At 46.4% G+C, this 27295-nt stretch overlaps 1 protein-coding gene and 1 non-coding gene across 3 annotated transcripts in view; both read left to right on the top strand.

Annotated features, from left to right (window-relative positions):
• The window catches only part of ACAP3 (ArfGAP with coiled-coil, ankyrin repeat and PH domains 3), a 138712-nt gene that overhangs the window by 13610 nt on the left and 97807 nt on the right, over positions 1-27295 (top strand). The window lies entirely within an intron of this gene.
• On the top strand, positions 24635-24715 carry TRNAE-UUC (transfer RNA glutamic acid (anticodon UUC)). The gene has a single exon. It is a non-coding gene; the product is annotated as a tRNA-Glu (tRNA).

The following is a 27295-nucleotide window of genomic DNA, read 5'->3' as shown; positions in this document are numbered from 1 at the left end:
TAAGAGTCTGTATAAGAAGGCTTCCTATGTTCCTTATCTTGAGGGAAGGTTTGCAGCTTCGTGGAAGAGCTTTGAACACAGGAGGTTCCAGTTGGAATCTGCAACACCTCCAGGCAGGCCTGAAAAGGAGCACTGCCTGAGCTTCTGGAGCGCCTCTGCCAGTCAGCCTAGACCAGAAAGAGGTGAACCTATGATTCTCCTAATCTGCCCCATCCAGCATGGCCAAGTGTCCAGGGATGATGGGAGGTGGGTTACAATATTTTAATGATAATTTTGTCCTTTGGAAAGCAGTGTTTTACACGTTATTGTATAGATTGCTGAGTCACATAATGTAAAAAGGCAGCACAGAGCTATTTTTATAAATAAAATAAAACAGACATGCAGAATGTTGGCATGTGTTTTAAACTGAGTTTAAGCTCCTGGTTGATTTTTTTAAAAAAAAATTGAAGGTGTAAAATAGTTTTTTAAAACTCCCCCCTCCCCAAGATTATTTAATTGCTTTATTCTTTTTGTCGACTGCTTCACAGTTTTGCTTTCTTAAACAATCAAGCGGTATAGAAATGTTACGAGATGAATAAAATGTAAAAAAAATCTCAAGGACTGCAGCCCTCAGCCTGCTGTCAGCTGACCACTCTTCGGTTCCAAGCCCCTGACTGAAAAAGTAAGGGATGTATCCAACATCAGGCCTTCTCAGAGCAAACACACTGAAATGGATGGACATAAGGAACAGGATCGGGCCAGTGGCCCACTTAGTCCAGCATCCCGTTCTTACAGTGGCTAGCCAGACGCTCCCAAGGGAAGCCTGAAACGAGGATTTGAGCACAAGAGAACTCTCCCTCCCTGTGGTTTCCAGCAACTGGTATTCAGAAGCATTGCTGCCTCCAATCGTGGCAGCAGAGCACAGCCATCACAGCTAGTAGCCATTGACAGCCCTCTCCTCCACAAATGTGTCTAATCCTCTTTTAAAACCACCCAAATTGATGGCCCTCGCCGCCTCCTGTGGCTGTGAGTTCCAAAGTGCAACTTTGTGCCCCGCAAAGAAGTACTTTTAAAAATCTGTCCTGAATCTTCCAATGTTCAGCTTCATTGGATTCCCACAAGTCCTGGTGTTATGAGAGAGAACTTTTTCTCTCTATGCACTTCCTCTATGCCATGGCATGCATTCTTTTTTAAACTTCTGTCATAAATTTCTATCATGTCAGGGTTTCTTTAATAGGTCTGCTCCGAGTAGGACTTCGTTGACCGAAACCCTATGCCTTCATTGCTATTGAGAAGGTCTAGAAAGCCAATTGGATGGACTTAGATATGGGAAAACGCACACAAGCTAATGTGTTCTATGTATATTGGCCTCCGATTTCCCCCTTAATGGCCCATGAGCCTCATCAGCTTCCAAGTATGGTCCATTTTTAATAGCCTGCCTGTGGAAAGCAAGGGAGACAAAATACTCAGAGGCAGAGCTGGGATAACAGCATATATTTATTACAAAGGATTAGGGCGTGATGTCACGATTCAGGGGTGGCGGAGCTGAAGAGGAAATGATCACTCAGCTCCTAAATAAGCAGAGAGTTAGCCCAGTCTAAACAGATTTATGTAATTCTGGCGTGCAAGATAATCCCCCTTCCTTCCCCCATCCCCAATAGGCAGAATATGTTCTCTTGCAGTAACTGGGACTTGATAATGGTCACCTTATTCATTAGCAAAAGCATTTGCTATTCATAAAGGATGTGGGCAGCAGAAGCCTTGACCTTGTGAGGGGATGAGGATCCTCATGTTTTGACAACTTGTAGGAACATTGTAATCCTTGGTGTGTGTGTGTGTGCGAGAGAGAGAGAGAGAAGGAAGGATGCTTGAATACTTTGATGCCTTTGAATTCCAATACCGGCTCACGTGATCCCCACTTCCTGAACTAATGTTTTGCTTTTCGACTTTTTTTTACTTTTGTGATTTATTTTATTTTGGTTTCACTTTTATATATATATAAAAAAAATGAATTGCATTTTGCAGTTCATGGTTCATTGTGGATTGCATTTTGCATTCTACTAGTGGGGAATCTCAAGTCTGGGGTCTGAATATGGTCCTCCAGGCCCCTCAGTCTTGCCCACAGGACAATACTCAGGCCACACCCACTCCTAACCCACACTCCAACCAGCCCTGTAGGTATACTTCCTTGAACTCTAATGCCTAGAGAGCTCTCCCACTGAGCTACCGGTAGGCCCTTCCTCAGTGGGATAGATGGCTTGGTTTCAGCACTTTGCAATGCCACAGCTGTCCAGAGAAAGGAAGTACTTGCTGATATCAGGCAGAGGAAGAGAGGAGCCGGTAGGGAGAGGGGGGTTGAAGGGTTGGGATGGGAAGCAGAAAGTGGGCTAAGAAAATAAACTGGGGAAGCATAGTCGGGAGACATCGGCCTCAGGGTGGCCTTCTGGAAGCAGGTCTGGAGGAAATGCAGTTCAAATAGCAGCGAGGAAGCCCAGACTTCCTCTACTTTTCATGATGGGGTTGCTAGAGAGCCAGTTTCTTCGCATCCTTTGCTCCCAGAGGGAGCAGCTTTTAACAGGACGGGCCACAGCTCAGTGGTAGAGCAACTGCTTGGCATTCAGAAGCTCTCCGGTTCAATCCCCAACATATACAATAGAATTGTAGAGTTGGAAGAGATCATGCGGATCATCTTTCTAGTCCAACCCCCTGCAATGCAGGAATATGTAGCTACCCCATATAGGGATCGAACCTGCAACCTTGGCATTATCAGCACCACACACTCACTAACTGAGCTATCCAAGCTCTAGGTCGCATTGGTGGAACCTGAGACCTTATGGATGCAAAGCAGAAGTTCTGCCACTGAGCCATGGTCCTTCCCTTAAGACACAGGGATATGGAAAATTATTTTACAGTGAATCAGACCGTTGGTCCACCTAGTTTACTACTGTTTACAGTGACTGGCAGGAGCTCTTCAGAATTTCAGGCAGGGGACACGCCTAGCTTAATCTGGAGGTGCTGGGTATTAAACCTGGGAGCTTCTCCACACCACTAAGATGTGGCCAGTCCCCATCCCTGCTGTGGGGCATTGCAACATAGGTGGGTCCTGGAATCGGCCGCCAACCACATGCCCACAGCCACAGGGCACATTGCAAAGGACCTCCCCGAAACCTGACGTGGGGCCTAGCTGGAAACCAGACCCACTTTGGGGCTCCCAAAGGCTCTCACATAGGCACAGAATCCCACGCCAGATTGCAAGAAGGGAAAGGCAGGCCAAAAATGGAGAGAAGAACCCAAGCGTGAAATGGAAGGAAAAGCGGTTGATGCGCTGTGCTTGGAAGCTCCTCAGAGGGCCAGCGGCGCAGCCACACCCCAGACTGGAGACAAGAAGCATTTGGGAAGGAGCTCTGGAGATGCCCTCTGGGTTAGGCTTTGTTGTGATGACCCCTGAAACTTCCCTCCACATACCACAGTGCAACCCACTCATAAAGCTTCCCTTGTTTCCGATTCCATGGGAAGGAGACGGGGCTGCAGCGCCTGGCGTACAACTCCCCCCATTCATTTCCTTTTTGAGCAGCATTGGTCCAGTTTTTAATTTTTCTTTCCTCATGATTGCCCTAAGAGTTTTGTCATCTGCCCAGGCCCGGGAGCTCGCAAAGTCAGGCATGTCCTCGTAGGGCGGGCCAGGACAGGCTGTTCTGTTTCCTATGCTGAATGCAAGTCTATGTGGGGTTGGATCTTTCAGACCCTGGAGTTTGAGGGCAGCAGCGATGCCATCTTCCTTCAAAACCCTTCTCAAAACTTCGGGAAGCCTTTGACACAACCCTATCTTACATCTGTGCCCTATATGGCTTAGGCCCAGGCTATCTGAAGGACTGTATCTTCCCATGTGAATCTGCTTGATCTCCGAGATCTTTGGGGGAGTCTCTTCTCTTAGTCCCACCAATCTCGCAGGGACACTTTGTGTGGAGGCAGGAGAGGACCTTCTCAATGGTGGCTCCCAGACTTTGAAACTCCCTTCCTAGAGAGGCTAGACTGACTCCCTCCTTGTTGTCCTTCTGCCGGCAGATGAAGACTGTTGTATTCAAACAGGCCTTTGGGAGCTGACTGCTTTTTATGGTAATGGCTTTTAAGAGTGTTGTGCTGTTATTATTCATATTTTAACAGATTTCTTTTTATATTGTTTTGATTTTGTTAGAGTTTAATTACTTTTTAATGGTGATCTTTTATAGATTTTTAGCTTTTTATATTTTATCTGGGTTGTTTTAATTTGTGTAAGCTGGCAAGAAAGCAAGGCAGTATTAGTAATAATAATATTAAAATTGCTGGGGTGGGGACCCTCAGGCATGGGACCTGAATGCGACCCCCAGGCCTCTCATTCAGGCCCTTGAGACTCTCCCCCACTCCACAGCCCCTGGCTTAGACAACTCTCTTCTAGAAAGATGATTCTGCTCTGATCACTCCCAAGGTTGGTTCCCGCTGCAGTTAACCTCCTTGCCGGTGTCTCTTTGTCCACCTGTCTCGGAGGGAGCTGCAACAATTCAAGCAGGTTGAAGATCCGTCATCGTAAGTGGCTTGCCTCGGCCTGCTAGCAGAAGGACAGTTTCGTCGTTAATTGAAGGTGGGATGAGAATAAGATGGAGCGAGGCAAATGGGGAGAGCTGACGGCTCTTCTGATGGTTACAAATGATCCACATGAGTAGGCTTGCCAGCTCAGGGGAAATTGCTGTTGCCTGTGGCAACCGTGGAAGCTGAATTCCAATGGTATTGTGATTTATAGATAATATAAGCACAATAATGTAAAGACTGCCTGCTGGATCAGGTCAATGGCCCATCTAGTCTAGCCTCCTGTTCTCACACTGGCCAACCAGATGGCAACGGGAAACTCACAAGTGGGATTGGGAACTGTGTTCAACCATCTTATGTAGTACCCATTGCTAGCTTTATCCTCTATGGATTCATCACATACTGCTTTAGAGCCACCCAAGGACAGTATAATGGAGATGAGCTCTCTCTTGCATCAGGCCCATCTAGCTCAGCATCCTGTTCTCACAGTGGCCTGCCAGATGCTCATAGAAAGCCCAGGAGCAGGAGTGCAACGACGCTTTCCCCATTTCTGATTCCCAACATTTCCAGAGAAGATTGCTCATCTGAAATATTAGAGAGCTGCTGCTGGTCAGGTCAAATTTGGACTTCGATACTGATAAGGATCTGGCACGTGGAGGGGGGAAAAGGTCCCCCGCCCCTTCTATAGGGGAAGGGCCATTGCTTACATGCAGAATGACCCAGGTTCAATCGCTGGCATCTCCAAGCAGGGCTGGGAGAGGCTCTCTGCCTGAAAACCTGAAGTGCCACTGTCAGTCAGTATGGACAGTACTGAGCTAAATCGACCAATGGTCTGACTTGGTGTAAGGCATCTTCCTATGTTCCTGTTTGACTGGGAAACAGGATGCAGGCCTTGATAGGCCTTTGGCCAGATCCAATAGGGCTCTTCTGTGGTACTTACATGGGCCTGATCTTGTGCAGCTGTTTGTGTGAGGCACTCTGCTTACCCTTGGACCTCTCTTCCTGTTATACATAAGGTTACCAGCTGGAGTTGAACAAAAGCTAATGCTTTTGTCACTGGTCATTGTGACCCTGGGGGGATGCTTCCTGGATGATTCCGACAAGGGAATTCCTTTGCTGCCCAGCCCACATGAAAGAGGTAGACAAGCCAGCTAGCCAGGCAGAAGGGATTCCTTAAACCAACACTTTTGTGCCACAGTGACATAGGAATAGGGTTGCCAGACTCAATAGAGGACAAGACTTCTGTGCCTTTAATTGCCATGCTCTCGTTTGAATATGGAAACCTTAAAGAGAAACCAGCAGACCCTTTGTTTAATTTCCAAGCAAAGGGTCTGCTGGTTTCTCTTTAAGGTTTCCAGACTCAAAAGAGAGCAGGGCAATTAAAGGCACAGAAGTCCTGTCCTCTATTGAGTTTGGCAACCCTACATAGGAAGCTGCCTTATCCTGAGTTAGGCCATTTGTCCATCTAGCTCAATATGGTGTACAATGACTCTCCAGAGAGTCTTATTATTATTATTATTATTATTATTATTATTATTATTATTAATATACCACCCTATACCCATATATCTCAGGGCGGTTCACAACATAAAATCACAATATAAAAAACACAGAATACATAATAAAAACAAAAACAACCCAATAATCCCCATTCCCGCAACAGCTTTTAAAAAGGCATCAGGTGTCAATCAGCCAAAGGCCTGGTTAAAGGCCTCTTCGGCTCTTCAGACAAGGAGTCTTCCTAGCAACACCTGGAGATGGCAGGAGATTGAACCTTGGGACCTTTTACAAGCAAGGCAGACACTCTTCTCAGGATCAGTCTCATGGGCACAAATTTGGCAGGTGGGCGTAGCCACCCACCTGCCAATCACCGTCGGTCGTTAATGATGTAGTGTGATCATTAGAGGGGCATCTCCCTGCCCACCTTTGACAATCTCTGCTGAGGGAAAAATGAGAAAGAAGGTTTTTCTGGATCAACCAGCAGTTCCTTTTCTTTGACTTAAGAAAGATGCCTATCACCAAAGCTGTGTAGGAGTTCCTAGGACTGGCTCAACGGGATATGGCTCCAGGTCAGAGGTGAGGTGTGGGTGATCCAGTGTTGCCTCTCTGGTTTTGAGCTGGGGGCCATATTCCCTTCTAAGAAACCTACTGAGGGCCGCATGCCCGGGACAAGCAAATGATGTAGCTTTTCGGCAGGTAATAGCCTGCAGCAGAATGGAAACGGGGTTGCAGGTGACGGATACAGAGCAGAGTGGAAAACAATGCCTTCTTGCAGTCATGAGCCTAAGGCTTTTGATCCCCGAATTAAACCACTTGGATTGTTAAAGGTCAGGAATGATGGGAGTTGTAGTCCAAAACATTTGGAGGACACTACATTAGCTGAAATAAAACAACATCATGAAAACATGAAAGCAAGCATCCATAAGAAAAATGATTTTATGAGTTTGCGAGAATCAGTCTGGATGATGCCCCAAGTCCCTTCCAGTTCTTGGCATCCTGTATCTGTGTGGTAGAATGTATGAGAGCCAGCTTGTCCAACCAGTTCCTTTGTCTAGGTAGTGACTTTGGCTGATGTGGAGAAGCTAGGTCCATCTTATTCCAAGGAAACTTTACCTGGGCAAGTACCTGGATCCCCTAGATTCTCTCACCCCTTGGTAATTAGAGGGACATTAACAATATGCAATAAATCGATCCCATTAAAACAGTACAGCAGTTCAAACAGGAAACTTGGGTCAGGTCATCATGGGAACGAATCTCTGTCTAAAAACTTGTGCATCTGCAAATGCCAGTGGTATGCCAATGAAGATAGGGCCTCTCATGGTTCAGCAGGGAGTGGAGAAGCAAGTTGGATGGCTGGTAGGGTTGCTGCAATTGCACTGAGCCAGGGAGTTGACTAGATGGCCCCCGTGTCTTTTCTGAGATAGGCTGTCCCTCTTTTGCGATCCCTTTCCCATCTCTCCAGTGCTTGTCAGCTGGATTCCACCTCACAGAAGCACTGTCCACACAATTTGGCACTGTGGTTCAGGCAATTTTGACAGATCTTGGCAGCTCTTGAAAGGAAATCTGTTCTCCTAGGCCTGGCTCGAGATCAGCTTCAGTAATCCAGACCTTTGTATTCAAAGCCAGGAAGCTGACTGTGGAGCGTCTTAAATGATAGCTTTGGAGGGCCAAACTCAGAAACACTTGAAGAAAGATGAGCCAAAAAGATAGGCAGTTTAGATCCTACCCCAGTGAAGGCTTTTGAGCCATTCTCCCATCTTGTTTTTGCTTAGTGAGTTACATAAGAAGTTCATGCCAATAGTCCATCTAGTCCATCTAGTCCATCTAGTCCAAGTTCATGCCAATGGTCCATCTAGTCCAGCATCCTCTTTTCACAGTGCACAACCAGATGCCCATGGGAAGTCCACAAGCATGACCTGGTGCCACAGCAGCTCTCCCCTCCTGTGGTTTTCCAGCAACTGGTATAAAGAGGCATACTGCTGCCCATGTGGAGGCAGAACACTCTTCAGGTGAGAAAGGAACTGAGAGTGGCTTACAACAATAATAAGATGGCCCCTGTCCTCTCAGGCTTACATTCTAAAAGACACAACACAAAAGGAAAAGTGATTGGGAGGGAGGAGGAAAGTCCACTCCCACAAATTCAGGCACTAGAATTTCGTGCAGCTGCTCCTTCTTTTAGCCACTGGATTGGGCCATATTGACCTCTATCTCTTCCTCCCTCCCAGCCCCTTTTCCTTTTGTGTTATGTCTTTGAGATTGTGAAACTGAAGCTGAGGGCTGCCTTCTGATCTTTGTAAGCCTCTCTGGGAACCGTTTTTTTTGGCCAAATAGCAGCATAAAAATGCCAATAATAATGAAGATGATAGTCTTACCTTTTGCTATGATGTTCTTCCTGGTTTATCCTTAGGTCCAAACACAGACATATTCTTGGCATCAGGCATGCAAAGCTTTTTCAGCTTTTTCATCCCTCTAAAATGGAGATGCAATTTGTAGGGTCAACCTACAAATTGGATTAGGGCAGCCTGTTGGCATTTAATTGCCCTCTTCCTGAATCCCATGGATGAGCACCCTCCAGCCTGCACAATTTACTCCTCTTTTAACATGACCATTTCTTGAATTTCCCAGAATATAAATCTAATTAGATTACAGGAGGTGGGGAGGTCTCCTGGGAGGAGAAGGGCGGTTCACTGGCTTCTCGGCCCATCTGTCAAGAGGAGAGGGTTGCTTGCCATCCTCATTGAGAGTTTTCTAAGCTGTTTCCCCCCCAAAGAACTCTTTTGCTGTTAACCCCACAATAGCCAGAGAGCGTTTTCTGCTCCTGCCTGCAAAATAATGCACACAAACTACATTGTATAAATCCTGCTTTTTGTGTTTTCTTGTACAGTTGTACCTTGGATCCCAAACGCCTTGCCAGTTGAAAGTTTTGGCTCCCAAATGCCACAAACCCAGAAGCGAGTGTTCCGGTTTGCAAATGTTCTTTGGAACCTGAACGTCTGACGCAGCTTCTACGGCTTCCGATTGGCTGCAGGACCTTCCTGCAGCCAATCGGAAGCTGCACCTTGGTTTCTGAACATTTTGGAAGTCAAACGAACTTCCAGAACAGATTCCGTTCGTCTTCCGAGGCACCACTGTATAATCATTCCAATAATCCCACAGTGAACCTGCATGTTCGAATCCAGTCCCTGGAGACCTGCCAGAGTTCTGCATTTTGTACAACCAGTATGACTTGCAACAGAATGCTGTAGCATGCAGTAGTCCTATTTATGGTCCCAGCGAGCCCGCCAAACCCTTTTTCAGGACACTCCATTCCATTGCCTAGTTTTCTGGTCATTCCCCCATCCAACCGCCAAACAGCACCCTGCAATGGACTGAGCATTCTCACTCTGTTCCTACTCCCATAAAATATTTTTTACTTCTGCAAATCCATAGTGCCCAACTGTCCCATTTTTACTGGGAGATTTCAGAATTACAGAAGCCATCCTGGCTTCTGATTCCATCCTGGGATGTCCCGGGATTTCAGACAAGGGGGACCAAAAGAGCGCGGAACACAAATAAGCTCATTAGCAGGACTAATGTAAAAGTAGCAGTTAAACAGATTATTATGGGAAACTAAAGAATAACTTAAAGATGGAGTAATGTGGAAAATGCAGTATGAAAATTAAAATTTAAAATAAACCACAAAAAGGGGGGTGGGAAGGGAAGTCAAATATATGTGCACAGTGGTACCTCTGTTCTCAAACGAAATCAGTTCCGGAAACCCGTTTGCCTTCCAAAACATTAAAAAAACGAGGTGTGGCTTCCCATTGTTTGCAAGAGCTTCTTGCACTCAGCGGAAGCCGCGTTGTACGTTCGGGTTCTGAAAAACGTTCAAAAATGGAAGCATTTACTTCCGGGTTTTTGGCTCCCAGGAACCGAAACATATGACAACGTGGGTGTTAAATGTCAGGAAGTTGCAGCCCTTCTCGTGTGGGTGAATGATGCGATCTAGCTAATGGCGATGGCAGTGGGATGGGTTGGGGTGTGGGGGGGTTGTAAGCTGGCAAGAGGAGGTGGGATGGTGGGGGAGGAATGCTGAGGTCTGACAAACAGTGGTGGTGGCAGGATAGGGGGTGTGAGCTGACAAGCAGCGGCAGTAGGAGAGGGGTGGGAAATATTCTGATTTGTTCAGGAGACATGCTGGAGCAATTGCAAACCCTGAGCCCTCCCCAAGTAGTTGGGGGTGCTGTTTTGGTTTTGAGGGAAGGGCCGTAGTTCAGTGCTAGAACATGTGCTTTGCATGCAAAAAAAAGTTCACAGGTTCAATACCTGACATCTACAGATGGGACTGACAATGTCTCCTGGGGTGCAGCTACCAGCCAGTGTTGGTGATATTTCGCTAGTCAAACCAGTGCTTCGACTTGGTGTAAGGTAGCTTCCTGTAAATTTGTGAAATGACCATAGCTCCATGCTAAGACCATCTGCTTTGCATGCAAAAGGTCTCAGGTTCAACTGATATTTCCAGGTAGGACTGGGAAAGAGTCCTGCCTGAAATCCTGGAGAGCTGCTGCTAGTCAGTGTAGACATTACTGAAAAAGATGGACCAAGGGCCTGATTCGGCATATGGCAGCTTCCTTATGTCTTAATGGAAGGGCTGTTGCTCAGTAGTAGAGCAAATGCTTTGCATGCAGAAGATCCCAGGTTCAATCCTGAGTATCTTTAGGTAGGGCTGGGATTTAACCTCTGCCTGAAATCCTGGAGAGCTACTGCTAGCCAGTGCTGACTTAGTATAAGGCAGCTTCCTATCTTCTTGATGAACGATCCGCTCTCAGAGAACTGAGTTTGCTGTTATACTGGATTAAAAAAAGTATTTGGCTTTTTGCCTCCTAGGCATTTTTGTCCTTTGTTCGAATCATCCCAAGGGCTTTGCTAGGTACCTAAGGACTACGGCCACAGGTTCATGGCGCAAATCTGCATAAAATGTATTTATGTTAATTTGTGTGTGTCTAGATCCCCCTGGGAAATTAAGATGATCTGTGGCTGGGATCTCACCCGGACATCTGTCTCCCCATAAATATCTCTTGGATAAATCTCTGTCATTGGAGGACCAAGTGGCCTCTGTGACTAGGGGTGTCTTATATACCAGCTATGGCTAAATCTGAATCAGGAGAGCCTGGCCACTGAGGTCCATGTATTGATAGCTGTGCTCATGTGCTGTTGGTGGACAGTGTCTGATGTAAAAGCTATCTTCCAGTAGAGCCTACTTCTGTTGGGGACTGGCAAATCTTTATTGCTTTTTCTGCTTCCCATTTTTCCAGCCTTTTAAGCTCAGTTCTCTTATTTACTCTGGCTTTTTGACACTTCAGATGTTTTAGAACCCACCTTATTTCTGTGACTGTAAGTTGTTTTAAGATGTTTTTAACATTGTGGTTTAATTGTTGTAACATGACCTGGGGCCTTAGGTTGAAGAGTGGGTAATATTGTTGCAACTTCAACAATATTGTTCTTGTTGTTGTGGGCAGATAATGTTGTTGTTGTTGTTTTGTTGTTTTTCTACATTGCTTTTTGACTTTGATTTTATTTTTAAGTCATTCGGCGTTTTAGTGCAAATTTCTACTTATATACACATTCATGTGCAGGTCTGCCTAATGAACATATTTTCCGCAAAGCGGTTTTCTATGATAGTATGGATTTTTGAATGCAGCTATTACTAATAGACATTTTATGCATACCCCCCCCCCCGGCAATATATGCCTTTCTGTACAAATTACCTGGCTGAAGAACTGCTTTGCCGTGTCGGCTTTCAAAGGGTGGTTGCGTTTCAGCACAGGTGTTGTTACTGGAAGCAGCAGTTACGTGGATTTGCCATTCAATATGAGCTGAGCTGAATGCCTTCCTCACCCCCAGCTTCTACCCATGGAAACCGAGGGACGCCGAGGTGCTGCCATCTTGTCCTTCACCTCAGGCGGCAAAACATCTTGAGCTGGACCTGCTCCCCTACGCATTTCTAACCTCAACCACTTTTAAAGCTGTGTTTCTCCTTTCATTTTAAAGGCAGGCTTACCTCTGGTTCCGGAGGCACAACAGGACTAAGCAAGCTATAAAAATAAACAAATAAGTAAAAGTTCAGTGCGTGGGCTGAAATGTCAGCTCCCCACACCTTTCCCATTGTGCTTTAAATCACCCGCCACAATGTGGCTTTTCTCATGACTTAGTTAGGCACACTTTTTACCTCAGCTTATTAGGACTTCCCGCCTCACCTAGGCAACTTGCAAAAACCCCTCAAATCTGCCAAACCAGGGGCGACAGGCAGCAAGGGGGGTGGGGGTGGAAACAAGAGTTCACAAGATCAGCGGAAACGGGGCCCTCTCGTTCAGGCTTCATCTAATATGGCCCTCATGTTTGCATTTGCGGTTTCTGGTTATGAATCAGAGGAGGGTAGAGGAAGCCAGGAGAGAGAAAAGAGGGGGAAAAGAGAGAGAGGAGAGAGGGAGTCAGACCTCAGGCTAACTATATCCCCCCTTGGAGAGCTTTTTGAGTGAAAGAGGCTTGTTTTTTCTGGCAAAAGGCGGAGACCTTCTCAGACGGCGTCCCATTGCTATTCAGGATTTACTCAAAGAGAGCTTTGGCAGAACAAGTGGTTCTGGGGGCTTCCCACTCCCCCTTTCCGATGACCTTCCCCCCCCCCCCATATTCTTTAGTGAGAAGGAACAAAAATACCTGGGTGTCTGACGGAGAGATTCGTTTATATGGCACGTGTGCAATAATGGCAGTCAGGAGAGGAGGCAGCCGATGTTCAAAGATGGCCGCTCTTGCGTCAAGAAACATGGTGGCTGCTTTGAGAACCAGGCCTAAACCAAAATACCTGGCCGAGAGCAGGAGTGACGAGGTTGGAAGCTGCCAGTTCCCATTTCCACCTCAGTCGCAAGCTTCAAAATGGGATGTAGTGGTTAGTGTGTCAAGCTAGGACTGAGAAGGCCCAGGTTCAAATTCCCACTGCAGATGATTTTGCCAGTCACACTCTCTCAGCCTAACGAACCTCGCAGGGTTGTTGTGAAGGTGAGGACTGCCTGTGCTACCTTGAGTTCCTTGGGCAAAAAGCAGGCTATAAATGCATTTAATTAATGCCCATCTGCCTCAGCACCTCCCGACTTTAAAAAGCCAAGTACAGTGGTACCTCGGTTTATGAACACAATTGGTTCTGGAAGTCTGTTCATAAACTGAAGCGTTCATAAACTGAAGCGAACTTTCCCATTGAAAGTAATGGAAAGTGGATTAATCTGTTCCAGACGGTCTGCAGAGTACTTAAACTGAAGTGTTCATAAACTGAAGTGAACTTTCCCATTGAAAGTAATGGAAAGTGGATTAATCCGTTCCAGACGGGTCCGCGGAGTACTCAACCTGAAGCGTACTTAACCTGAAGCATGGGTGTAATTGGTTCCAGAAGTCTGTTCATAAACTGAAGCGTTCCTAAACTGAAGCAAACTTTCCCATTGAAAGTAATGGAAACTGAATTAATCCATTCCAGATGGGTCCGCGGCATTCATAAACCGAAAATTCGTAAACCGAGGTGTTCATAACCCAAGGTTCCACTGTAAACAACTTTAAAAAGCCAAGGCTTCCACCAAAGAATCCTGGGAACTGTAGTTTCTTAAAGGTGCCCAGAGTCATTAGGAGACCCTGTTCCCCTCACAGAGCAACAATCCCCAGAGTTCCATGGGAAGAGAGATTGGTTTGCTAAGCCACTCTGGGAATCCTAGCTTTGTGATAGCAATAGGTGGTCTCCTAACAACTCCCAGGCACCCTTAACGAACTATAGTTCCCAAGATTCTTTGGCGGTGGGGAAAGCTACCACTGTTAAAGTGCTATAACAGCGCTTTAAATGGAAGGTGCAGATGTGACCCTAAGCCTCTCAGGAAATTACTGATGGGATAAGATGCCATCTTCACAGCCTCGCGCGCGTGTGTGTGTGTTGCTGTGGCATAAATTTGGAGAAATTGGATTATTTGGATTATTGGGGGATTAGCCAATCAAAGTGATAAGAGACTATTTCGCTGCTTCTGACAATGCAATCCTGCCAGCAGACGGGAGAACAGAGAGCTGGGTTTCCGCCAAGCCTTTGTTGGAGAATCCGTGAGAGAAATTAATAGTCTTCAGACTAAGGGCAGCGAACGAGTGCTGGAATCCGTTCTACAATTCACAAAGGAACATGGGAGGCAGTTTGCCAAGCCACATGCTTGATCCATCTACCTTAGTATTGTCTACACCATGGAGAGCCGGTGTGGTGCACATTCAGGTGCTTATGTTCGGCCTTTCTGGCGGGGACTGATGGGAGTTGGATCTGGAGAAGCACCGTATTGTTGCCTTCCATCGGTCTACACTGACTGGCAGTGGCTCTCTAGAGGTTTCAGACAGAACATTCCCAGCCCTACCTGGAGATGCCAGAGATTGAACCTGGGACCTTCTGCATGCAAAGCCAACGCTCTGCCACTGAGCTCCAGCCCTTCTACACCCAGGCCGCTTGCCTTATACTGAGGCAGGCCCACTGGTCCACCTAGCTCAGTATAGTCAACACTGACTGGCAGAAGCTCCCTTGAGTGTCAGGAGCGAGCAGGGCAGGGGGGGGGGTTGGCATGGTGCAAATGCATAGGCAGAGCCACTCAGGTGTTCCTGCCAGTGCATTTGCACTGCAGCACACAAACCTCCCCACTGGGTCATCAATGCTCCTCTCTTTGCCAGGATGCACTCAACTGCCAGGAGGTCAGGTGAGTGCTGCGGCTGCTGCCCCACCACCTGCTTTTGCTAGACTCAGCCATTCTGTTCGGCTCCCTGAACTGTTTCCACTCCTGCTGCTTCTCTTTCAGAATGGCAAATTTGAGAAATGTTCCCTGAGCCTGCTCCCCCCCCTTCTCCCTCCCTACCCCATTTTCCTTGTGTGTTGTGTTCTTTTACAATGCTTGAGAAGAGGGACTGCCATAGTCTGCCACACCAAACTCAGTCCCTTCTACTGCTGCTTCTAGGGGTGCAAGTGGCCAGTTTGCCTTCTCCTCTGCAGATTCAGGAGCCACAAGGCTTGGTGAGATAGTCCAACGTGAGGAAATATTGCACAGTGGGGAGATTTGTTGGAGGCCCATTGCAGAAAACACAGCTGTTAGTGTTGAAGTTTGACAATTGAGTTCCTGTAGCAGAGGCCAGACGAGAAAGGGAGAATATTATCTGCTGCTGGGCCTTGAAAAATGCTCCAGTGTTCATCGGAAACAAAGGGGAAAAGTCATTAGCATCCAGTTCTCTCTCTCTCTCGTCTTCTTTTTGAAAATAAAAAATATATAGTCAAGAGGGATGAGTAGCTATCAGTTGCAAAATACATGCTCTGTGCAGATAGATGGGCTTGTCTGGTAAAACAAGCGACAGAGTGTACGACTTTATGATGTCCATGGCTGGTGCCCATCTCTGCCAAGTAGAAACACCTGCAAGATGGAGCTGGGATGGCTGGATCAGGAAGGGTTAAAATGCTTCCACCAGCATCTTCCCTGGCTTTCACGCTTCCGAGTCCCCCAGCAGACAGTGCCAGCTGCCAGCTCAGTTTATGAATGAGGCTGGAGTGCAGTTACACAGAGTTGCAAAAAAAGAAGGAAGTTGAAATGAAAGACTCTGTCATTGCAGCTGTCGAAATCAATGGAAGGGCTCCCTCCCTCCCCCCTCCCCACTGTCCCTGCGTCCAGCTTGCTGCGAAAATAAAAAGGATGCAGGATCCAGGCCAGGAAAGAGCTGGCAGAAATGTTTGCCACTGAAGCGAATGCCAGCTACAAATAGCCTCGGATGAGAGACAGAAAGGGCAAATTATTTCTAGAGAGCAGAAGGGCTCTTACGGCCCTCTGTTGTCTAACTTGGTTCACCCTCAGTAGTTAGTCACTTAAATTTTGGGAGAAAAGTGAGCAGTTAGAAACCCATCATTATTGCAATAGTATTTTTTGTTTATTTTGCAACTATAACAAAAGGAAATTTTCAGTTCACGTTTAATTTTTTTAAAAAATAACCCATCAATCATCACTTAAACATCTTAATACAAGCAATCACTGTGTCCAAATAGATTAACCCAAGCACAATTGATGGTGGTAAGATAGATGTAGAAAGGGGATTATTTTTATTAGTGGTGTGGTATAATGGTTAGAGTGCTGGACCTGGGAGGCCAGGTTCAAATCTCCACGCAGTCACATGAAGGTCCATGGGTGACCTTGGGCCAGACAGTGGCTCTCAGCCCAGCCTACCTCACAGGGTTGTTGTGGGGATTTATTCAGGAGGAAAAGAACCAAGGATGCCACCTTTAGCTCCTTGAAGAAAGTGGTGAGATATAAATGCAACAAACAACACAACATAACCGGCTCCTTACTGGCAATGGGGTATATATTTGAAGCTCAGATGTAGTGGAAATTCATTCCTCAAAAGCTCCTCATGTTTCCCTAGCCTAGAGGAAGGCTACACTCCATTCCTGTGGAGCATTTTGCCTTCCTATGGGTCTCGGCTTAACCCTGCTGTGGAGCAGTGCTGGAAAGGGAAGGAAGCTCCCGGAAGGCTGCTGGCTCTGTGTAAATAGCTACAGTACTATAGAGGGGATATAATGCACTTTAATACAGTGTATGTCATTTCCATCAATACATGTACAGTACAGTGGAACCTCGGTTTATGAACACCTTGGTTTACGAATTTTCGGTTTATGAACGCCGTGGACCCATCTGGAACGGATTAATTCACTTTCCATTACTTTCAATGGGAAAGTTCGCTTCAGTTTATGAACGCTTCAGTTTATGAACAGACTTCCAGAACCAATTACACCCATGCTTCGGGTTAAGTACGCTTCAGGTTGAGTACTCCGCAGACCCGTCTGGAACAGATTAATCCACTTTCCATTACTTTCAATGGGAAAGTTCGCTTCAGTTTATGAACGCTTCAGTTTCTGAACAGGCTTCTGGAACCAATTGTGTTCATAAACCGAGGTACCACTGTACTTACATGAACACTCTATTCACTTAGAGCATTTGTACCCTGCTCCCAGGGTGACTTAACATACAAATGAATTAGAAGAAGACGGTCCCTGCCTGCAGGTTTGCAGTCTAAAGAACATGACACACAAGGGGAAAGGGACAGGGAGAGAGGAGGAAAAAAGCAGCAGCAGCAAAGTCAGGCACAAATGCTTAAATAGTAGTTCTTATGATGATCATCTGGCATAGAAACAACTCAGGGGCAGGAGGCGCCCAACGAAGCTGGTCTTTTGACCAAGCTGATGGAATGAGCCCTACTTCCCACCAACAGCTGCTACTTGGTGAGAATGCATTTAGTCCAGTTATATGCATCTTTGTACAACATTACTTGGCTTGAGAACTGCATTGCAAAATTCAGAGAAGCGCAGATTTCAAAGGATGGCTGTGCTCCGGTTTGCATATCGCTTCAGAATGTGCGAATTAGGCAACTCATGCCTTTAAATGTGAGCTGAATTGAATTCCTACACCATCCTGACCATGGAGTTTGTGCCGGCCAGAACAGTTACATTAATAGGCTGGCAGGGACGCTGCCAGTCAGTGCAGACAGTGTAGAGCTTGGACCAGGTGGTCTGCTTCCTATGTATCTAATGCACAGTAGGATCATATTTTCAATAGTGTCTGTTATGCGCAGCACCATAGGGAGGGCTTCCTGGAAGGAAGTTTCTCCCCTTAAACCTTTGCAATCATGTTGTGTGCTAACAGCACATTCTGAACAACTTTGGGCCTTCTGAAAATGCATGGTTTTTCCCCAAGCCACTCTACTCTTAGCTGTCCCCACGTGGAGGGCTGAAAAGTCTGCCCTGTCTTGCAGGATTATGGTAAAGGTGCACCAGGAAAATATGCTCAGCAAGTTGAGAATGGTCATGAGCATAACGAAGGCATGGAAGCCAGTCTAATTTTCTAAATAGGGAAAGAGACTTTGTATATAGGCTTTTTGGAGAGTGTGTATTTGATTTTCAAGCCAGAACCAGAATTCTCTCAGAAAGATATTTCAGTGAGGGCAAACGTGTCACTTATGAGACATTCAGTTTAAATATTTTTCTCGGTTTGACTTCCATTTTTTTAAATCCCTGTTATTTTCTTCCCAAAGCCAGCCAGACCCCATTTCTCAAATACAACATTGTTTTGGAAGCAATCTTGGAATCTGCTTCATATAATCAACCTCCCACATGAGAAACCCCCACCCCCATCCAACTCCAATGAACACCAAGCATTAGTCTGATCCATTTCTGAGACCTTTTGTCTAGAGAAAGAGAGCGAAATCTGGGTTGTGGCTCTGTGTATCTTGGCATGAGAAAGTAACCCGTAATTAGCTGGCCTGTTGTGTCTTAAGGAACTGAAGAGACACTCCAGGTCTGTTGATTTTAGAAGCAGCTGATAGAAGATAACAGGCCTTAGCAATTAGCAGATTTGAGACATGAAAGTTATTAGGAGGAAAAGCTGAGCCCTGGATGGAATAAACAAGAGTGCCTTTAAGCATGTACTGAGTGCCTTTCCCTCCACAACAAGTACTATGCAACTGGGGCAGCAAGTCAGTGATTTGATTCATTAAAGCTGTAGTCAAAGTGGAGGGGTGGGGGACCAGTGACTCTCCAAATGTTGGACTCCCAGTTCCCATCAGTCGCAGCCATCATGGCTAATGCTCAGGGATGATGGGCGTTGTAGTACAACAGCAGCTGGAGGTCAACATCAGCTGTAACTGATCATTCTCCTTCTAGAAACCACAGTTTTAAGCTTTGGAATCAATTTTCCATGGGGCATGCCATGGTGGTAGTGGCAATTTTAAACAGGCAAGGACAGTTTTTTAATCCACGCGCTTTTAGGTTGTTGTGCATGCATGTAACAGGGAATTGTCAAGATGAATGCACAAAACAAGGGGCACTCCCGACAATGGGTGCTAGGCTTTTGTATGAAATGGGACAAAAAAGAAATGTCACACAGGAAATCCGTACCTGGATTTCATGTTTTGAGGAATACCCCTCTTGACTGAGAGATCAGATTGCCTCCTTCTATGCAAGTCTTCCTTTTTAATAAGATGGTGATCAGGGACCTTAATCTGGGAGCAGGGTACCCTAATTTACAAATGACATTCTTCTATTTGAAGGGGTATCTGGTCCAAGTCCTGTTGAAATATGTTTTAAAAAAACAAACTTGGAGAAGGGAGAATAAGAGAGGGACTTAGAAGCTGCTTGTCTTCAATTGGCACAGAGATCACCTGTCTTCCCCAATACACAGAGACGTCTTGTACTTCTGTTCTAATTATTATTTATTGTACTGTATTGATTTGTGCTGCATGAATTCTTCTGTCTGTCCTGAATCTTCCAGCTGCCAGGTTTGTTGAATGCCCACAAGTTCTAGTGTTATGGGAGAGGGAGGGAAACTTTGTCTGTATCCACTCTCCCCATGCAACTCGTAATTTTACAAACTTCCGTTTTGGGGATTTGTACTCTTGTGGCGGGCGCTCTCACTTGCCTTTTCTCTCAATGGGAAAGCATCGGCACTCACCTTTGAACGTCGGAAATAGCGGGAATGATATGTAAGGAATGGTTCTGCGGCGGGAAGGAGGGTCATGAGCGGAAGGGCGGAGCAGCGTGTCTGGATGCTTTCCATCACCACCAGTCCCCGAGAGAGGACATGTGGTCTTCAGGAAGCATTCGAGAAAGAAATCTAGACCAGACAGGCAAAAGTTCAAGAGGCCTGGCAGAGCGCCCAGCAAGCAAGGCTCACAAATGCACACTGCCAGGCTGAGGCGTTTGTTGAAGCGAATCGCAAAGTCAACAACACCAAAATCCAGAAGTTGCCCAGATGCTCAGCTGGTGTCGGGATGATGCGAAAGGAAAGGGTTTCTTTGCACCGTGCCTAATCTAAATGTATGTAATTTGCTGCTGCAAACCGTGGCAGCAGCTTCTTCTTCTTCAGATGGCTCATTTTAAAAGAATGAGACTAATTATGGGTGAGTCATATGCACACCATATGTTTAAAGCACATGGCTTCTCCCTAAGATTCCTGGGAAGAGCAGTTTGCAAACAGTGCTGTGGGGGGAAACTACAGTTCCCGGGATTCTTTGGGGGAAGGGGGAGAAGTTATGCAGTTCATGTAGTCTTTAAATGTATGGTATGGATGCGGCCCAAATCTATCACCATATATGCTAACGGTGAGCTCAGTAAGGAATCGCCTTCTCCATTGATTTGTCTAATCCCATTTGCAACCCTTCCATGAAGAGTTGGGAAGGTTTGGTAGAAGGGCCAGAGGCTATTGCCCTGCATGCAGAAGGCTCCAGGTTGAGTCCCTAGTGGCATCTCCAGGTAGATCTGGGAGAGACTCCCTGCCCGTAACCCTGGAGAGCCGCTGGCAGTCAGTGTAGTCAGTACTGAGCAAGTTGGACTGACGATCTGACTCCATATAAGGCAGGTTGCCATGAATCCTATGAAAGGCATGATGAATAAGAACATCAGAATCATAGAATTGTAGAGTTGGAAGGGACCCCCAAGGGTCATCTAGTCCAACCCCCTGCAAAGCAGGAATCACAACTAAGAGCCTTGCAGGATCAGGTCAAAATACTTAAGTTTTGGGGGTTTTTTTTGGCCTAGGCTTTCTCTAACCCATAAGATCGGGGACCTAGTTTTATTGGTTTGACTTCTCTAGATCAGCGTTTCTCAACCGCTGTTCCGCGGCACACTAGTGTGCCGCGAGACGCTGGCTGGTGTGCCGCGACGTGCGGCGACGAGAAGGGCGATTTACATTGTCACGTGCCTGGCGGCCGCCAATATACAACACTGACCCGCCGGAAAGCAATATTTCTCCTCCTCTTTCCCAAAGCTCAGTGCAAACGAGCCTGGCGGCCGCCAATGCACAGCACTGACCCGCCGGAAAGCAATATTTGGCAAGTGTTTCTTACAGTCATCATTATAATATAGAGCGGCACAGAGTTAAATTTTTTAACTTTTTTTAATGGTGGTGTGCCTCGTGATTTTTTTCACGGAACAAGTGTGCCGTGGCCCAAAAAAGGTTGAGAAACACTGCTCTAGATGGCCATTGGATTTGTTTTTACGTTGCTTCTTTTAGGCTTTGCTTTTGTTTTAATGCTATCATATGCACACTGCTTAGAGATTCATTTCTTTTGTTTAAATGCCTTTAAACAAACAACGAAGGCCCATCTCGTCCAACGTCTTGTCCTCTACACGTGCCAGCTGGACGCCTACAGGAAGCCTGCCATCAGTCTCATTGCAGTGAATCCAGCATAAAAAAGCAAAGACCATGATAATTGATGACAGTTGCCCTCTGTGTCTCATGAAGATGATTTCAGCAACCCAACTGCATGCCCCCTTTTATCTCCCAACAGGTTCACTTTCTGCATCTTAGCCGATGCTGTCAGAAGCCATCGGTGTCAGCCCTGGGGGTGGGGGGAAGTGTGTCGCAACAGGAAGGCCATAGGTGAGGTGAGACACAGGAAGATGGTGGCAATAATGCACCCAGCTGCAATGCTTGGAATGAATTCATTTTGTTTTAACGCTAGCATTCCCAGACCTCCAGGTCTGATGCGAAAACACCAAGTTTGCCTAGCCCCCTCCAAGTGGCAGATGGAGAGTTTGGATTCCAAGGTGGGCGAGAGGGCTTTTACTAGTACCAATAAAAGTATTTTTAAATTAATATAGTGTGTATATATAGAGAGAGGACCTTGCATGCAGTTGGCAAGCCAGCAGGAGCTGGCTGCAAATTACAGCATTGACATTCTGGAAGGATTCTGCCCTTCTCTGCTGCCCTCTACCAAATAACCTCCCCTCTACCCCGCCCCCCTGCCACCGCCAACATCACCGGGGGCTACCCCTAGGTCTCAGGTTCAGGTTTCTGAATTAGTCCCCCAAATCTCTGAACTACACTTGAAAATAGTTCTCATAATTGCCAAGTGAACTGAACATGAATCAAGTTCATTTTGGGGGTAAAACTTCAAACGATTTCTGGTCCTTCTTCAAATCCATTCTTTTTCATTGTTTGGTTTGGGTTTTATTTTAGACTCTTTAGACAATTGAAAAGTATATGAGGATATAAGGAGCAAATTGAATTTAAGATTGGAAAATTCTTAAAAACAGTGGGGAAAATATGCTGGGCAGATTCATCCATCCCTTGTGTTCAAGGGGGTTTACTCCTACGTAAGCCCATACACTAGTGAGCAAATCCAATTGATCTCAGAAGGCCTACTCCCAAGCAAAGATATACAGTATAGGAACAGGATGCAGATAAGCTGATCAGTTCCTTGAAATTCAGAGTTTTGATTTCACAAATCTGGAAATCAACTGCAGGACGGCTGAAAGAGAAAGTTGCTTCGCTGTGCAGGAAATAATGACTTTAAAAACCCGATAGCCAACTTCTGAAGCCTGGTTTCATTAAAAATAAAAAAGTGATTCATTTTGGTGCCGTTTCCCCTGCAATTTGTCATACCACCTTGAAGATTCCCGGCAACTACACAATCTGTCTCTCTCTCTCTTCCCAGTTGCTGCCAAGCCTGATGCAGCTGGCCAGGTGCCATGTTTGTCAGGCCACACAAAAAACTGGGAGCCCTCTCAATGCTCACAGAGCAGATGCTGTGGCAGTAGCTGGATCCGGTGATCATGGAGACGGTTGCCATGGAAGCTGTTTCCATGGTGCCGTTTTCCTACATTGGCAGCTATGGGAGAGGGGAAAAGATGCAAAGTAGCGTCTAAAAGGCGGGGGAGGACAACATGAGACGTGTGGGAGGCTTCTCGAAGGCAGATACTTGGGAGAAACTTTAAATATGCACATCTGAAATACTCTCTTTTGATTGTTTTAGGCCTTGTGCCTCATATTCCAAATGTGTATTTTTAAAATAAATAAATCTCGGATAGAGCACAAGGGTCACATTTCTGAATCAGACCAAAGGTCCAGAATTCACTACTGAAGCAGGTTAGAACTCAAGGTATCAGCTAGGGGATGAAGGAGTTTGTCAATTCTAGTTTCTTATGACCGGAGCATATAACAGCTTTGCTCAGAGACCTGCATTGGTTGCTGATTTGGTGCCAGGCTAATTTCAGCATGTTACTATAAAGCCCTTCAGAACTTGGGACCAGTTTACCTGTGAGATCACCTTACCCCATACATGCCCCTTTGATCACTTCAATTTGCAGTACTGGCACTCTTACATGTGTTGTTTAATTCCTGTTCAACACTTGTAAGAAATAGCTCTTTTAGTGCGGTAGCGCCTACACTTTGGAACTCCCTGCCTATTGACACCAGGCAGGTGCCTTCGCTGAACTCTTTTTGCCACCTGCTAAAAGCTTTTTTGTTTAGGCAAGCCTATCCAGATATGTAGCGACCCAGGTGGCGCTGTGGTTAAACCACTGAGCCTAGGGCTTGCTGATCAGAAGGTCGGCGGTTCGAATCCCTGTGACGGGGCGAGCTCCCGTTGCTTGGTCCCAGCTCCTGCCAACCTAGCAGTTCGAAAGCACGTCAAAATGCAAGTAGATAAATAGGAACCGCTACAGCGGGAAGGTAAACGGTGTTTCCATGTGCTGCTCTGGTTTGCCAGAAGCGGCTTTGTCATGCTGGCCACATGACCTGGAAGCTATACGCCGGCTCCCTCGGCCAATAATGCGAGATGAGCACGCAACCCCAGAGTCGGTCACGACTGGACCTAATGGTCAGGGGTCCCTTTACCTTTACCTTTATCCAGATATGTAGAATGCTGGCATGTGCTTCAATCTGATTTTTAGCTCATCGTTGACTGCAATTATTATTATTTGAATGTTTTAAAATAGTTGATCGTTTCATTGTTTTATTCTTTTTGTAAACTGCTTTGAGGTGTTCTTGGTTTTTTTTAAATGACCAAGCACTATAGACATTTTAGTGAAATATATACAGTAATGTATGTTTTTATTTATGCCATTTATGCAAATGTGTGCATTTCGTTGGGCAGCTTATAGTTGTGAGAGTTTTAGTCCGAAGTATCTGGAGGGCCCCCAGGTTTGCAAAGATGGCTCTAATGTTTTGGTTGTAGATTTTATTCTCCGCCCCCTGCCGCTGTCCTGATCACGATGGAAATAGCCTAAGGGCTGGAAAAGCATGAAGGCAAACAGCTCATAGTTGGGAAGCAGGATGGGCACCCAGCCAGGAGATGACAGCATCATCCAGCGCAGCCTGGGGATTAGGAGAAACATGCGTCTCTTAGGGTGCCTGCAGCCTGAGTCAACACCTTGGCTTTGTGACTGGCTGCTTCAGCGCAGGCAAATCTAAGGCACCCTGAGACTTAATCGCTTCCTTCTAAATGGCCACCAACATTGTTTTCTGGATACGTCTGGTGTACGCCAGGATGTCAAAGGAGTAGGATCTCTGGCTTTCGAAGGAGAGGATGCATCACAAGAGCCCCAGTGGTATAGGTGCTCGAAGGAAGATTTATTCTGGGCCTGACTGTGTTTCGAAACAAATCCCTCTGGGCATTTTCTGCAGCGTATTCTCATCAATCCTCGTCAGCTGCTATGGGGACTCCTGCTGGGCTTTCAGAAAGAAGAGGCCTTGTTTTGGTCCCAGTGGTAGAGCACGGGGGGGGGGGGAATGTCCTGGGTGGGGGTGGGGAGGCTTTAGCTCAGTGGTAGAGCATCTGCTTTTCATGCAGGAGGTCCTGGGTTCAATCCCCGCCATCTCCAGATAGGACTAGGAGAGACGCCTGCCTGAACTGATGTAGAGTTGCTGCCTGTCAGTGTAGGCAGTACTGAGCTAGATGGGCCAACAGCCTGACAGTTCAACATCACAATTATTTTATTATTTATTAAATTTGTATAGCCACCCTTTATATCCATAGATCTCAGGGTGGTTCACAACATAAAATTACAGTATAAAATAAACACAAAAAGCATAATAAAAATCAAAACCAAAGACGACGACAACAACAACATTTATTGCATTAGCCGTATGGCCATAGCACAAGTACAAACAGATAGGCAACTGTCGCACAGCAATAAAACTACAAAAAATACAATTAGAACATTAAATATAAAATCCAGGTAGATGCAACTGGTTAGGTGAAGGCGAAAGCAATGCGTGTTGGCTAAAAATATAACAGGAATTTACATAGGACTAGGGCCTGGCTAGGGACCCAGGTGGCGCTGTGGTTAAACCACTGAGCCTAGGGCTTGCTGATCAGAAGGTCGGCAGTTCGAATCCCTGTGACGGGGTGAGCTCCCGTTGCTTGGTCCCAGCTCCTGCCAACCTAGCAGTTCGAAAGCACGTCAAAATGCAAGTAGATAAATAGGAACCGCTATAGCGGGAAGGTAAACGGCGTTTCCATGTGCTGCTCTGGTTTGCCAGAAGCGGCTTTGTCATGCTGCCCACATGACCTGGAAGCTATACACCGGCTCCCTCGGCCAATAATGCGAGATGAGCGCCGCAACCCCAGAGTCGGTCTCGACTGGACCTAATGGTCAGGGGTCCCTTTACCTTTTACCTAGGGCCTGGCTGGTTGGCCAGGAAAGCGGCCCTGAGTTTAAGGGCCTGTAAAATATAGATAGCTACGTCACGTGAAACCAAGGGGTTGGCGTCCACCAGTAAAACTTCATGCGATCGATGTCCCGTAAGATGGTCGTCGGGATTAAAAGGGTCATATAGGGAACAGTAAAAGAAAAAGTGTATATAGTCCTCTATCATTCCCTCATGGCATGGGCAGAGTCGGAGGTTCAGTGGTATGTTGGAAAAAACGCCGTGTAAGAATGCTGTAGGTATGGCGTGGAATCGGGCTAGTGTGAAAGCCCTTCTTAGCTTGGGGTTTGTTAAATCACACAAGTAGTGGGCCAAAGACAACCCAATAATCCCCTCTCCCACAACACATTTAAAAGGGCATCAGTTGTCAATCAACCCAAGGCCTGGTTAAAGAGGAACATTTTCACTTGGTGCCTAAAGGTGAATAATGAAGGTGCTAGGCGAATCTCCCTGGGGAGAACATTCCACAAGCAGGGAACCACCACAGAAAAGGCTCATTTTTGTGTTGACGCTCTCTGGACCTCTCGTGGAGAGGAAATACATGAAGTAGGGGCTCAGAGGATGATCTCAGGGTCTAGGTAGGTTCATATGAAGAGAGACGGTCCTTGAGGTATTGCGGTCCTGAGCCTTTTAAGGTTTTATAGGTCCAAACCAGCACTTTGAACTGGGCCTGGAAATTAATTGGGGCCAGGATTGGCGTAATATGCTCAAACCGCCTTGCCCTGGTGAGCAATCTGGCTGCCGAATTCTGCACCAGCTGAAGTTTCTGAACTGTCTTTGGAGTCAGCCCTACGTATAACATGTTACAATATTTTTATTTATTAAAAAGGAACCAGCTAGCAGGTGATGGGGGGGGGGAACCTTTCTCTAATCAAGACCTGCTGCCAGTTAGAGCAGGTGGCTTTGGAAAAGGTGGACAGATGATATGACTCTGTAAAAAGCAACTTCAGGTAGGCATGGAGCTGAGCTAAAATGCCCCACTGCCGTATTTGTAGGTAGCGATAATGGGGGGGGGGGGGGAAGGAGGATGCTGTGGTCATTTCACCACATCACAGACAGTGGCTGCTCTTTCTCCCCCAGAATGGAAATAGCTATTAACAGCTCTGTGCAAGCTTCTAGGTCTCATGATGAATGGAGTTCGTTTAACCACTGCCTCAACGCTGAGAGTTCTTCACAGCTTTAGTTCAGATTTAGAGATCATTAGGAAAGGGACTGAAAACAACACTGCCCGTTTCATAAAGCCATTATTCAAATCTGTGGTGCCGCCCCATTTGGAATAACTATGTGCAGTTCTGGACGCCTCACCTCAGAAGGGATGTTTTAAAGCTGGAAAGAGTTCGGAAAAGGGCACCCAAAACAGTCGCCGCATTTGGGGCTTTTTAGTCGCGAGTAAAGAAGGCACGTGATAGGAGTGTATACAATTAAGCATGGTGTGAACACAGTTTTTCTCCTTCTCCCGTAAGACTAGAACTCAGAGCCATCCAATGAAGCGAGACGCCAGAAGATTCCAGGACAGACAAAAGGAAAGACTTCTTCTTCACACAATGCACTGTTGAAACGAGGGAATTCAATTCCTGGTACATGGTGACGGCCGCCAGCTTAAATAACTTTAAAGGTGGATAAGGCCAATTCACAGAGCATAAGGCCAGTCAATGGCTGCTAGCCACAATGGCTATGTTATGCCTCCCATCAGCGGAGACAGGATGCTCCTGAGTGCCAGCTGCTGGGAATGGCTGGTGTGTAGAGTTGCT

Source organism: Zootoca vivipara, chromosome 6, assembly GCF_965207765.1.
Source record: "Zootoca vivipara chromosome 6, rZooViv2.hap1.1, whole genome shotgun sequence".
NCBI lineage: Eukaryota > Metazoa > Chordata > Lepidosauria > Squamata > Lacertidae > Zootoca > Zootoca vivipara.
This window is presented reverse-complemented; position numbering and strand designations above follow the sequence as displayed.